The sequence below is a fragment of the Pongo pygmaeus genome, chromosome 5 (genome assembly GCF_028885625.2).
Source record: "Pongo pygmaeus isolate AG05252 chromosome 5, NHGRI_mPonPyg2-v2.0_pri, whole genome shotgun sequence".
NCBI lineage: Eukaryota > Metazoa > Chordata > Mammalia > Primates > Hominidae > Pongo > Pongo pygmaeus.
The window spans coordinates 103,485,676-103,501,723 of NC_072378.2; positions in this window are offsets into that span (position 1 = coordinate 103,485,676).

Here is a 16,048-nt window from a genome sequence, read left to right on the forward strand (position 1 = left end):
TTCCCACCAGCAATGAATGAGAATTACTGCTCCACAACCTCACTAGAAGTTGATATTGTTAGTGTTCTGGATTTGGGCCATTCTAATAGGTGTGCGGTGGGTATCTCATTGTTGTTTTAATTTACATTTTCCTAATGACATGTAATGTGGAGCATCTTTTTGCATCCTTATTTGCCATGTCTTCTTCATGTTGTATCTGTTCAGGTCTTTGGCCTAGTTTTTAATCGGGTTGTTTGTATTCTTATTATTTTTTATATTCGTGTAGAGATGAGATGTCACTATGTTGCCCAGGCTGGCCTCAAACTCCTGGCCTCAAGCAGTGTTCCTGCTTCAGCCTCCTAAAGTGCTGGGATTACAGGTGAGCCACAATGGCTGACTTCTTATTGTTAAATTTTAACAGTTGTTTGCGTATTTTGAATAACAGTTTTTTTATCAGATGTGTCTTTTACAAATATTTCCTCCCAATTTGTAACTTGTTGTTTCATTCTCTTGACATTGTCTTTCACAGAGCAGAAATTTTTAATTTTACTGAATTCCAGCTTATCAATTATTTTATTCATGGATGTGCCTCTGATGTTATACCTAATAATAATCACCATACCCAGGGTCATCTAGGTTTCAAACTTGTAGAAGTTTGACAGTTTTGTGTTTTACATGTCACTCTATAATTCACTTTAAGTTATGTATTGTAAAGGATGTGAGATGTGTCTAATTTTTTTTTTTTTTTTTTGCATGTAGACGTCCGGTTGAATTGCTTTACCTCCTCTGTCAAAAATCAGCTGACTACATTTCTGTGAGTCTATTTCTTGATTCTTTCTTCTGTTCTATTGGTCTATTTGTCTGTCTTGTCTCCAATACCACACTATTTTGGTTACTATAGCTATATAGTAAATCTTGAAGTCAGATAGTGTCAGTCCTTTATTCTTCCCCTTGAATACTGTGTTGGCTATTCTGGGTCTTTTGTGTCTCTGGAATATGGTAATAATCTATAATAATCATCCCCAGGTAGCCTACATAATAGTGTGGAGATAGAGAATTAAACATGTTCTGTCTCATTTCAGTACAGCTAACTTCAGTGTTAAGAAATGACTAGATATTTTTCTGCTTTGCTGATGGAGGCAGCAGAGCTAAGAAATAAAGGAAAAATGATAACAACACCATGATTTTTCCTAAATAAAGTATTTTTCTTATGTTGATCAAGTTTGACTTTAACATTCCTTAATTCAGAAACTCTGTCTAGTTATTTAAGTTGTAACTGCTTGGAATGAAGTCTCAACAGTTATCACATGATGATGTATTGTTCATAAGCAGGACTTTTGACTCATCACAGATACTATGCTAGCTGTAGGATTTTTGTAGATATTCTTTATCAAGTTGAGGAAGTTCCCCACTATTCCTAGGTTACTGGGAGTTTTTATAAATGGGTGTTGAATTTTTTCAAGTGCTTTTTTTTTTTTTTGCAGCTATTGATATAATCATGTGATTGTTTTAGGGTGTTGATGTGATTGATTTCATTAATTAATATTTGAATTTTGAACCAGCCTTATAAGTTTGAGACAATACTACTTTGGATCTATGTTCATGAGAGATTTTGGTCTGTAGCTTTTTTACTTTTTTTAAGTTTTTGTTGGTATATAATAGTTGGACATATTTTGGGGGTACATGTGATATTTTAATACATATATACAATGTGTATTGCTCAAATCAAGGTAATTGAAATAGTCATCACCTTAACATTTATCTTTTCCTGGTGTTGAGAATGTTACAATTCTTCTTTTCTAGCTATTTTGAAATATATAATAAATAATTATTAACTATATTTCTGTACCATACTGTAGAATACTAGAACTTATTTTCTATCTAACTCTTATCTTTGTACACCTTGACATATTCCTCTTTATTATCTCTACTTCCCTTCCCAGCCTCTGAAAACCACCATTCTATTATCTACCTTCATGAGATATTTTCTTGTGACGTCTTTTCTGATTTGGGTATAATGGGAATACTGTCCTCATGGAATGCATTAAGAAGTAGTCTCTGTTTCTGTCGTCTAAAAGACATTATAAAAATTGGTGTAATTTCTGCTTTAAAGATTTGTTAAAATTCATCAGTAAGCCTACCTGTCTTCTTTTTTCTATTTTTTAGTATTATTAAGTATTTATTCAATTTCTGTAATAGATATGGGACTATTTAGATTGTCCACTTCATGTTCTGCATATACAAGTCAAAAAATAAATTTGAAAAAATAAATTGCCTGTTTCTTCCTGTGTGCCTGTGTGAGTTTTGGCAGATTGTATCTTTCAATGAATTGGTGGATTTCTTAGAGCTTATCAAATTTGGGAGCATAAAATTGGATAGTATTTTTTTATTATCATTGTAATGTCCATACAATCTGCAGTGAACTCCCCTAACTACCCTCTTTTATTTCTGCTATTAGTAATTTGTAATTTCTGTCTTTATTTTATTTTATTTTATTTTTTTTAGCTACCCTGGCTATATATGTGTACTTTTTTTTTTTCTTTTGACAGAATTTCGCTCTGTCATCAGACTGGAGTACAATGGCATGATCTCAGCTCACTGAAACCTCTGCCCCCTGGGTTCAAGTGATTCTCCGGCCTCAGCCTCCCAAGTAGCTGGAATTACAGGCATATATCACCAAGCCCAGCTAATTTTGTATTTTTAGTAGAGATGGGGTTTCATCATGTTGGCCGGACTGGTCTTGAACTCCTGACCTCAGATGATCCGCCCACCTTGGCCTCCCGAAGTGCTGGGATTACAGGAGTGAGCTACCTCTCATGGCCTATAATGTATATTTAAAAAACATAATTCACCATCCTTGTTAGTGAAATTTCATTACCCAAACCCTTTTTTGCTCTATTAAAGTACTTGCTTTGGGGAAAAAAAAAAAATCTGGTCTATAATGATAGAACACATATGCGAATTTAATTTTTTTTAAGCTGAATCAAGGTGTCATTTCATTACCATAAGACTGTCTTCCTTTTATAATTTAGGAATTTAGTTTTTTTTTTTTAACCTAGGGAATATAAAAGTGGTTTTCTGTCAATGTTTGAATTTAGTCAATAATGCATTCATTCGTTTACTTAATCATAAGTAATAATGAAGAACATTGTAGTATGCACTGTGCTGATTTCTGGAATATAGTAACAAATACACAATTCTCACGCAACCTACATAATAGTGGGGAGATAGAGAATTAAACATGGTCTATCTCATTTCATTACAGGTAACTTCAGATTTATGAAAAAAGACTAGCTATTGTTCTACTTTGCAGATGGAGCAGCAGAGCTAAGAAATAAAGGAAAACTAATAACAATACCATGATTTTTTCTAAATGAAGAATCGCTTTTCCATTAATCAAGTTTCACTTTATTCCTTAATTCAGAATCTAAATTTAGGCTGGGCACATTGGCTCACACCTATAATCTCAGCACTTTGGGAGGCTGAGTTCGATCACTTCAGGCCAGAAGTTTGAGACCACCCTGGGCAACAAAGCAAGATCCCGACTCTATATATAAAAATACAATTTTAAAAAGTAGGCAGGTGTAGTGGCATGTGCCTGTAGTCCTAGCTATGCAGAGATAGGAAGAGTGCTTGAACCAAGGAGTTGGAGGCTCTAGTGAGCTATGACCATGCTGCTGTACTCCAGCCTGGACAACCAACTGTAATCCTGTCGAAAGAAAGAAAGAATTTTTATGTTAAACCTGTTGCTCAAAAGTTGACAATTTCTTTTTTTTAACTATACATAAGGTGGGTCTCTACTACTTTTTTTGTAAAGTCTACCATGATGATAAAATCAGTGAGCTTCTCATATTTTCATGTGTTGTAAGTGGGAAAAATAATCTGTGTAGATACATCTTGCTTTTGAAGAGTCACAAAGATATTGTTAGGCAGTCAAAGCAGATAATTACCACACTTGAAAGTTCGCAAGGCTTTCCCTAGAAGTAGCTATAATTTGCCAACAGCCACTGCTTCCAGTCCTCCTTTTCAACCTCATTCTCATACAGCCTCAGCTATCTAGATGAATATTTTTCAATGACTCCATTTAAACTTCGTAGAACTTTCTGGGACCTAGATAATTACATACTATCTATTGCAGATATAAATCTATGTAAACCTCCAGATATAAACCACTGAAGTCCAATGTGGATGAGACCTCTTCTTCCTCATCACAGTAAACAGAGGGATATTCTCAACAGCTAATGCTGAATGTATTAATCAGCATTACCTCCAGTGGGGCATTCCCATTTAATTTGTAATAAAATCTAAGTTCCGAAAATAAAAGACTCTGCAGGCTGAATCAATCTAGAGAGATCCAGACACACAAATCCATGCTTTCCCCAGATCATTTCTAAACAACTCGTGTTGAGTATCTCTGAAAACCTAGGAAATGTAAAACCAAGAAGACTGAGTTTAGAAATTTATTTCAAACTTTGACTGGTAGTAATATCTTGAATATACTTGAATAATTAAATTAAGAGTGGAATGTGAGCCAATACATTTGAGTTCTAGACCTGGAAAGAGCACTAATTTATTATTGTGTGAGATTAGGCAGTTTATTTTATTTTTCTGCACCTAAATGTGTTCCTCTGCAAAATGAAGGTTTGCCTCTGGATTACTTTCTTTCTCCATCATGCAAGAGCATCAGTATGGAGAACAATCTTTCAGAGCTAACATATTCACAGTAGGAGTTCCTTAGGGTGTCTATGAGTTATGATACTTTAGCAACTGAAAAAACATTGGTACAGTAAAAGCATCAAATTTAAGAACTGGTTATATACTGCAAGCAGTGTTAGAGAAAGAATAATGAGTTGTAAAAACACATAAACAATGCCTCTTCTGTAGGATCTAATGCAATGACTTGGCTTGAACAAAACCAAATTTCTTCACCTCCCATGAGAATTTCTGATATTGCTTATATACATGAATAGAAATTTCTCATCTTTATACATGTGAGATAACTTTTTTCAAGTTTCAAGAAATATACATGTTGGCTAGTATGCCAGGGATCCTTATATCTATCATACTATGTTGTCATTCAAAAACATAGAAAAGCTGGAAATATCAAAGGGAATAGGAAAACTACAAAATCACATTTATAATTTTGGATTAGAAGAATAAAGTATAGTTTCTGGGATCATGTAGCCTGACTCCATAAGAGTCTTCATTACACTCCTATCCTAAAATGAATGATTATGTTTAATTAAGAAATATTGAGTTTGGACATCATTTTTTCATCACCCACTGAGAATTACAATACTAAGACATCACCACTAAAGGATTCATAATTATTAGGAGTAGTAACATTCTAAACAGTATTATCAGGTTATAGAAGAAATTTCTATATATGGAAGGAATTGGAAGTCATCTTCCAATGCTAAGAGGTTATTATTATAACTGGAAAAGTGAAGTTTTCTTATCTGATGAAACAGCTTCACACATTAGAAAGCAGGTTGAGGAAAAGAAATGCATGTGTGGAAGAATATTTTGAATAATGAAACATAGAAATAGAGGGTAAGCTACAGGAGAAGACGGAATAGAGAAAATAGTCATTCTTTCTAAGCAAATGTTGATAAATATATAAGACAATGAAACAGAATCTGAAATAGGCATGCAACATGAAGCTGTATTCCAAGCATGAACTCATACTTCAAAAACATGTTAATCATGTATTAGCCATTTAAATAAAGTAATTTCTCCGCCTTACTTCTCCCTTCCCCCAAAAAGAGTCCTCGTTTGAACACAAAGAATTACTTGTAGTTGCTTGTTTACTTTTTTCACCATGTTGAGATTTTCCAAGGTCAGCATTACCTTACCTGCTTTTGATCAATGACTGTAATTGTGAATCTATGCACATAGACAGTGCTCAATAAATAGTTGATGATAATGATAATTTTCACTGCTTCTGTTACAACCTAGATTTATTCTTTCTTTTTCTGTGAGAAGATAAAAATGAGTTCAATATCTCAAGCTGCTTAGAGACCACATTAAATTCCAACTATTCTTCCCAAATTCTGTATTTTACTACATGGCCAATTTGTAAAATAGGTTTCTTTCTTACACTATTTTATTAACTTTAATTCACTTTTCAATTTTGATGTCTCTTCTATTGTCTGGCTTAAAAATAAATGATTCTTTTTAACTCTTTTTATTTCATTAGTCATTAAGTTTTACATACTTGTGTATGAAGAATACAGTGATAGGATTAATACCACAATTACTCTGCTTAGAGGGGATTGGTGTGTGTGTAGGTGTGTGTGTGTTGCGTATTCTCAAATAGCTATAGCTCTCTTATTTATATAATTTGACATATTAAAAGATAATCAAATGCAAGGTTATAGCCTAATTGGTTTCGAAAGTCAAAGAAAAGAAAACAGTTATGGTACTTCACGGAGGTTGCATATTCAGAGATGATTACAATTCTGTTTTTCTCTTCTCAGCAACAGCAAAAAGAAAGAAAGCACATGATTCTATATCAATTGTTACAGTAAGAATTTGCAGTTTAAGAACTACCTAGTGGAAACAAGGATAATTTAATGTGAAAAGCTGCAGAGTATATTTCATATAAACCAGTTATGAAGTTGCATTATGCTGATTGTATAAAACCATGCTTGAGAAAGGCTCTACAGAGAGAAACTTACACTTTCAGTCATTCAATATCTTTATAGAATTCTGCCACTGTTGAGTGACTGCCACCTCCTAAATTTTCATATGTAAATTCTTTGCTGAGTGCCTTGAAAGCTCTGTTACTTACTACCTTTAATGCATTCTTAAAAGGCAAGTGGTACACGGGGGATGAACTGTGACCTTTTGGTAAGAGGATGACATCTCTTTGTAATATGTTCTTATACCCAGCTGACTTAAAATATGTCATTATAAAAGGGATTTGGCGGTTGTTAAAATTTTGTTAACATATTCATAAAAAATAATGTGTGAATTATTATTCCATTCACCCATTAAAAAAAGGTTATTCAATTCCCATTTGGTGCTCAGATTTCATGTAATATTAGATCACTTGTATACCTGACAAAACCCAGAAAAGTCAGTATAGTATGCTAGTGTTTTATTGAACAAGCCAAAATTTATTTTATATACTTGAATGTTTTATGTATTAGTTTGAGAGTTTAGAATTTGAAGAATCCCTTTAGTTATTCCATTTTATATATCAAGAATAAATGGCTTAAATTTAATGTTTGTTTGTGCATGTGTTCTGTTTGTGTGTGTGTTTTGTAACACTGGTTCTGTACTGTTTAGTTTCTATGAACATTTATGTTAGAGTTAACAAAACCTTTCCTTTTTGAATTCTTATTTTAGTGGCACACCAACATAGCTCTAGTGAATCAAGATTAAATACTATCAGGGGAGAAAACTAGATAACAGGGGTAGAGTAAACTCACTGTTGATTACCACTGGTAAGCAATGGAATATAGTCGCCACTCTAAAGTTTGATAGCCCAATACTAAAAATTACACCCTAAAAGAACACATTAAAAAAAAAAAAAAGCTTATTCCTGGAATGTGTATAGTGAAAGAGTATTTTGTTTTTATATAACTTTAAAAATATTTTTATTAAAAAAAAACATGTGTTTCAGAGAAATTACAGCAACAAGCAAAAGAAAAAGAATAACAAATAAAAATTTGAATTGTTACCTACAATCATTGTTAAAACCATGTGTGCATTCAAATTTTGTGTGTGAATTATGCCATATCATTAAACTTCCATTTTTAAAATATATTTGAGAACATGTCCATGCTTATAGAAATATTTGTGCCACAGAACTTTCTGATATTTAATTGTCTAATACACTACACAGTTTTTCATAACTACTTGTTTGGTTATAATTTCTCATGTACAGAAAAGTTGCAAGACTAGTGCAGGAATTCCCATATGCCCTTTACCTGCATTCACTATTGTTCACATTTTAATCTCTTTCCTCTCTTTCTCTCTCTTTCCTTTTCCTCACTTCCTTGTCTTATATACAAGTTCCTGCATGTGTGTGCACAGGTGCACACACACACAAATTATTTTACTTTGCTGAACTATTTGAGAATAAGTTAGAGAAACAATGTCTCTTCATCCCTAAATACTTCAGCATCTAGTTCCTAAGAATAAAGACATTCACTTTTATAAATAAAGTGAAGTTTTGAAAATTAAAAAAATTATCAGTGGTGCAAAATTGTTGTCTGAATCATAATCAGCATTTAATTTCATTGATTATTCCAATAATTTCTGCTATAATGATGTTTTCTTGAAGCAGGATGAAAACCTGGACCAACTCATGATTTCATTCTCATGGCCCTTTAGTGTTCTTTATTCTGGAATACATTCTCAACATTTCCTTGTTTCTTGTCATTGACATTTTTGAGAGTTAGGAAAAGATAGTTTGTACAATGCCCCTTTATCTGAATTTGCGTGTTTCCTTGTGATTAAATTTAGATTATACGTTGTGGTCAGGAATAAAATAGAAGTGACATGTATTTCTACATACATCTTATAAGGAGGCATATGTTATTTTGTTCTAATATTGGTGATTTTTACATTTAATGATTTTTGTGTTATTCCTCAGGTTTCTTCACCATGAAGTTATTACTTTTCTTCTGCAGTTAATAAGTAATTTAGGAATAGATTATATAAATATCATATTCTTCATAAAAAATGTCCCCCATGTGTTTTAGCATCTATACTTTCTGTTATTATTAGTTGACATCTTTAAAGCAGTTTTTCTATCTCCCCATTTATTTATTTGAATCTATATGGCTCATGGGTAGTTATTGTTTTCAATGGGTTTTGTTATTATAATTATTTTTGATGCTATTATTGTACTGGATTTGACAAATAGAAGTCCCTTCAAGATGGTTCCTGTGTCTATTTGATATGGCTCCATGATTTTCTAATTGACACTTTAATTGAAACAATTCTAGACTCACATAAACTTTAAAGAAATAATACAAAAAGATTACATGTGTCCTTTATTCAGTTTTACCCAACGGTAACAACTTGCAAAGCTATGGTATACTATCACAACCAAGTTATTTACATTGATATAACCCACCAATTTTATACAGATTTCCCCAGTTTTATTTGTACCTGTTTGTTTGTATATTTACATCTACACAATTATGGCACCTGTATACACTAGTGTACCCAATGCCACAATAAAGATACTGAAAATCCCAACACGACAAGGACCTTGGAGTTCTTTTTTAATTACTGCCACTTCTTCCTTCCTACTTGGTCCCTAGCCTCTGGTCACCACTAAATAATCTGTTCTCCATTTCTTTCTTTCTTTTTCTTTTTTTTCATTTCAAAACTGTTAGGCTGGACGCAGTGGCTCACATCTGTAATCCGAGCACTTTTGGAGGCCAAGGCAGGAGGATCACGAGGTCAAGAGATCGAGACCATCCTGACCAACATGGTGAAACCCCGTCTCTACTAAAAATACAAATATTGGCTGGGCATGGTGGCGCACGCCTGTTGTCCCAGCTATTCGGGAGGCTGAGGCAGGAGAATCGCTTGAACCCGGGAGGCAGAGGTTTCAGTGAGCCAAGATCACTCCACTGCACTCCAGCCTGGTGACAGAGCGAGACTCTGTCTCAAAACAAAACAAAACAAAACAAAACAAAACAAAACAAAACAAACAAAACAAAAACTGTTATATAAATGGAATCATACAGTATGTAGAATTGTGGAATTTTTTTTTCAAGTAAGCATACTTCCTTGGGACTTTATTCAAATTGTTGCCTATATCATTACTACATTCCTTTATGTTGCTGAGTTATATATATATCTCTCTCTCAGATTTTAAACCATTCATCTTTTTGTTTGTTTTTTAAAAGAACATCTGGACTCCTTCCAACTGCTGTGAACATGCCTACACAGGTTTTTATGTGAACATCAGTTTCATTTCTCTGAGATGAATACCCAGGATTGCAAATGCTAGATTGAATGGTAATTGCATGTCTAGTTTTACAAGAGAGTGCCAAATGGCTTTCCAGATAAAATGTAAAATGCTGTACCATTTTACATTCCCATTAGCAATCCAAGGGTGATTCACGTTCTCTGCATCTTTGCCACAATTTGGTGTCATTACTATTTTTTATTTTAACCATTCTAAAAAGTGCGTAGTGATGTCTCACTTTGGTTTTAATTTGCATTTCCCTGATGGCTAATGATGTTGAACATCTCTTCATGTGCGTATGTGCCATCTGTATATCCTCTTGGTTTAAACGTCTGTTCATGACTTTCGTTTAAATGTCTGTTCATGTCTTTTGTTCATTTGTATAGGTTGTTTTGCTACTGTTGAGTTTTGAAAGTTCTTTGTATATTCTTGACACTAGTTTTTGGTCAAATATGTGATTTATAAATATTTTGTCCAAGTCTATGGCTTGTCTTTTCATCTTTTTTGCATTGGCCTTCACAAAGCTAATTTTTCACTTTTGATGGGTTTTGATTGGTTAATGTTTATTTTTATAGATAATGTGTTTGGTTTCAAGTCAGACTCTTTGCCTAGACCCCAAATATTTTTCCATATTATTATTCTAAAAACTTTATATTTTTTATATCAATAATCCAATTTGAGTTAAATTTTATTTAATTATGAGGTTTATGACAATTTTCATTTTTTTGGACTATGGAAGCTCAGTTATTCCAGTACTATTTGTTGAAAAGGTTATATATTCTCTATTGAATTGTTTTTGCATCTTTGTAAAAAAAAAAGCAATTGAGGATATTTGTGTGGGTCCATTTCTGGACACTCTATTTTGTCCAGTTCATCAAAATGTCTCTCCACAAATATCCCATTACACTGTCTTGATTACTGTACTTACATAGTAATCTATAATATTGCATAGAGTAGTTCTTCCTATTTTATTATTTTTTTATACAGAATTTGTAAGGTAATCTAGGTTCCATGCTATTCAATATAAATTTTAGAATGTGTGTCTCTGTTTTCAAAAATGCAGATTCTTGCTAAGATTTTGATAGAAAATGCATACAATCTATGAATCAATTTGGAGATAATTTACATTTTTACTATGTTGATTCTCCCAATTCATGAATATATATGTTTCCACTTATTTAGGCCTTTGATTTTTCATAAGCAATCATTAATTCTCAACATAGAAATTCTGTAGATATGTTTTTATCAATGAATACCCTAAAAATGTATTTTCTGGCCAGGCGCGGTGGCTCACACCTGTAATCCCACCACTTTGGCAGGCGAAAGACCTGCAGTCAGGAGTTTGAGACCAGTCTGACCAACATGGAGAAATCCCACCTCTACTAAAAATAAAAAATTAGCTGGGCATGGTGGCATATGCCTGTAATCCAGCTACTCAGGAGGCTGAGGCAGGAGAATAGCTTGAACCAGGGAGGCAGAGATTGCTGTGAGCCGAGATCGCGCCATTGCACTCTAGCCTGGGCAACAAGAGTGAAATTCCATCTCAAAAAAAAAAAAAAATGTACCGGGGGAGGAGCCAAGATGGCCGAATAGGAACAGCTCCGGTATACAGCTCCCAGCATGAGCAACGCAGAAGACAGGTGATTTCTGCATTTCCATCTGAGGTACCGTGTTCATCTCACTAGGGAGTGCCAGACAGTGGGCGCAGGTCAGTGGGTGAGTGCACCGTGCGCCAGCCAAAGCAGGGGCGAGGCATTGCCTCACTCGGGAAGCGCAAGGGGTCAGGGAGTTCCCTTTCCAGGGGTGAGGGACGGCACCTGGAAAATCGGGCCACTCCCACCCGAATACTGTGCTTTTCTGACGGGCTTAGGAAACGGTGCCCCAGGAGAGTATAGCCCGCACCTGGCTCAGAGGGTCCTACGCCCATGGAGACTCGCTGATTGCTAGCACAGCAGTCTGAGATCAAACAGCAAGTCGGCAGCGAGGCTGGGGGAGGGGCACCCGCCATTGCCCAGGCTCGCTTAGGTAAACAAAGCAGCCTGGAAGCTTGAACTGGGTGGAGCCCACCACAGCTCAAGGAGGCCTGCCTGCCACTGTAGGCTCCACCTCTGGGGGCAGGGCACAGACAAACAAAAAGACAGCAGTAACCTCTGCAGACTTAAATGTCCCTGTCTGACAGCTTTGAGGAGAGCAGTGGTTCTCCCAGCACGCAGCTGGAGATCTGAGAACGGGCAGACTGCCTCCTCAAGTGGGTCCCTGACCCCTGACCCCCGAGCAGCCTAACTGGGAGGCACCCCCCAGCAGGGGCAGACTGACACCTTACAGGGCTGGCCAGGCACTCCAACAGACCTGCAGCTGAGGGTCCTGTCTGTTAGAAGGAAAACTAACAGAAAGGAATCCACACCAAAAACCCATCTGTGCTCACCATCATCAAAGACCAAAAGTAGATAAAACCACAAAGATGGGGAAAAAACAGAGCAGAAAAACTGGAAACTCTAAAAAGCAGAGTACCTCTCCTCCTCCAAAGGAACGCAGTTCCTCACCAGCAATGGAACAAAGCTGGACGGAGAATGACTTTGACGAGCTGAGAGAAGAAGGCTTCAGACGATCAAATTACTCCGAGCTACGGGAGGATATTCAAACCAAAGGCAAAGAAGTTGAAAACTTTGAAAAAAATTTAGAAGAATGTATAACTAGAATAACCAATACAGAGAAGTGCTTAAAGGAGCTGATGGAGCTGAAAACCAAGGCTCGAGAACTACGTGAAGAATGCAGAAGCCTCAGGAGCCGATGCGATCAAATGGAAGAAAGGGTATCAGCCCTGGAAGATGAAATGAATGAAATGAAGCGAGAAGGGAAGTTTAGAGAAAAAAGAATAAAAAGAAACGAGCAAAGCCTCCAAGAAATGTGGGACTATGTGAAAAGACCAAATCTACGTCTGATTGTGAAAAGACCAAATCTACGTCTGATTGGTGTACCTGAAAGTGATAGGGAGAATGGAAACAAGTTGGAAAACACTCTGCAGGATATTATCCAGGAGAACTTCCCCAATCTAGCAAGGCAGGCCAACATTCAGATTCAGGAAATACAGAGAATGCCACAAAGATACTCCTCGAGAAGAGCAACTCCAAAACACGTAACTATCAGATTCATCAAAGTTGAAATGAAGGAAAAAATGTTAAGGGCAGCCAGAGAGAAAGGTCGGGTTACCATCAAAGGGAAGCCCATCAGACTAACAGCCGATCTCTCGGCAGACAACGAGACAGATCAACGAGACAGAAAGTCAACAAGGATACCCAGGAATTGAACTCAGCTCTGTACCAAGCGGACCTAATAGACATCTACAGAACTCTCCACCCCAAATCAACAGAATATACATTTTTTTCAGCACCACATCACACCTATTCCAAAATTGACCACATACTTGGAAGTAAAGCTCTCCTCAATAAATGTAGAAGAACAGAAATTATAACAAACTATCTCTCAGATCACAGTGCAATCAAGCTAGAACTCAGGATTAAGAATCTCACTCAAAACCGCTCAACTACATGGAAACTGAACAACCTGCTCCTGAATGACTACTGGGTACATAATGAAATGAAGGCAGAAATAAAGATGTTCTTTGAAACCAACGAGAACCAAGAAACAACATACCAGAATCTCTGGGATGCATTCAAAGCAGTGTGTAGAGGGAAATTTATAGCACTAAATGCCCATAAGAGAAAGCAGGAAAGATCCAAAATTGACACCCTAACATCACAATTAAAAGAACTAGAAAAACAAGAGCAAACACATTCAAAAGCTAGCAGAAGGCAAGAAATAAGTAAAATCAGAGCAGAACTGAAAGAAATAGAGACACAAAAAACCCTTCAAAAAATTAATGAATCCAGGAGCTGGTTTTTTGAAAGGATCAACAAAATTGACAGACCACTAGCAAGATTAATAAAGAAAAAAAGAGAGAAGAATCAAATAGATGCAATAAAAAATGACAAAGGGGATATCACCACCGATCCCACAGAGATACAAACTACCATCAGAGAATACTACAAACACCTCTATGCAAATAAACTAGAATATCTAGAAGAAATGGATAAATTCCTCAACACATACACCCTCCCAAGACTAAACCAGGAAGAAGTTGAATCTCTGAATAGACCAATAACAGGAGCTGAAATTGTGGCAATAATCAATAGCTTACCAACCAAAAAAAGTCCAGGACCAGATGGGTTCACAGCCAAATTCTACCAGAGGTACAAGGAGGAACTGGTACCATTCCTTCTGAAACTATTCCAATCAATAGAAAAATAGGGAATCCTCCCTAACTCATTTTATGAGGCCAGCATCATCCTGATACCAAAGCCTGGCAGAGACACAACAAAAAAAGAGAATTTTAGACCAATAACCTAGATGAACATTGATGCAAAAATCCTCAATAAAATACTGGCAAACAGAATCCAGCAGCACATCAAAAAGCTTATCCACCATGATCAAGTGGGCTTCATCCCTGGGATGCAAGGCTGGTTCAATATACGCAAATCAATAAATGTAATCCAGCATATAAACAGAACCAAAGACAAAAACCACATGATTATCTCAATAGATGCAGAAAAGGCCTTTGACAAAATTCAACAACACTTCATGCTAAAAACTCTCAATAAATTAGGTATTGATGGGACGTATCTCAAAATAATAAGAGCTATTTATGACAAACCCACAGCCAATATCATACTGAATGGGCAAAAACTGGAAGCATTCCCTTTGAAAACTGGCACAAGACAGGGATGCCCTCTCTCACCACTTCTATTCAACATAGTGTTGGAAGTTCTGGCCAGGGCAATTAGGCAGGAGAAGGAAATAAAGGGTATTCAATTAGGAAAAGAGGAAGTCAAATTGTCCCTGTTTGCAGATGACATGATTGTATATCTAGAAAATCCCATTGTCTCAGCCCAAAATCTCCTTAAGCTGATAAGCAACTTCAGCAAAGTCTCAGGATACAAAATCAATGTACAAAAATCACAAGCATTCTTATACATCAATAACAGACAAACAGAGAGCCAAATCATGAGTGAACTCCCATTCACAATTGCTTCAAAGAGAATAAAATACCTAGGAATCCAACTTACAAGGGATGTGAAGGACCTCTTCAAGGAGAACTACAAACCACTGCTCAAGGAAATAAAAGAGGATACAAACAAATGGAAGAACATTCCATGCTCATGGGTAGGAAGAATCAATATCGTGAAAATGACCATCCTTCCCAAGGTAATTTACAGATTCAATGCCATCCCCATCAAGCTACCAATGACTTTCTTCACAGAATTGGAAAAAACTACTTTAAAGTTCATATGGAACCAAAAAAGAGCCTGCATCGCCAAGTCAATCCTAGGCCAAAAGAACAAAGCTGGAGGCATCACACTACCTGACTTCAAACTATACTACAAGGCTACAGTAACCAAAACAGCATGGTACTGGTACCAAAACAGAGATATAGATAAATGGAACAGAACAGAGCCCTCAGAAATAATGCCACTTATCTACAACTATCTGATCTTTGACAAACCTGAGAAAAACAAGAAATGGGGAAAGGATTCCCTGTTTAATAAATGGTACTGGGAAAACTGGCTAGCCATATATAGAAAGCTGAAACTGGATCCCTTCCTTACACCTTATATAAAAATCAATTCAAGATGGATTAAAGACTTAAATGTTAGACCTAAAACCATAAAAACCCTAGAAGAAAACCTAGGCATTACCATTCAGGACATAGGCATGGGCAAGGACTTCATGTCTAAAACACCAAAAGCAATGGCAACAAAAGCCAAAATTGACAAATGGGATCTAATTAAACTCAAGAGCTTCTGCACAGCAAAAGAAACTACCATCAGAGTGAACAGGCAACCTACAAAATGGGAGAAAATTTTCGCAACCTACTCATCTGACAAAGGGCTAATATCCAGAATCTACAATGAACTCAGTCAAATTTATAAGAAAAAAACAAACAACCCCATCAAAAAGTGGGCGAAGGACATGAGCAGACACTTCTCAAAAGAAGACATTTATGCAGCCAAAAGACACATGAAAAAATGCTCACCATCACTGGCCATCAGAGAAATGCAAATCAAAACCACAATG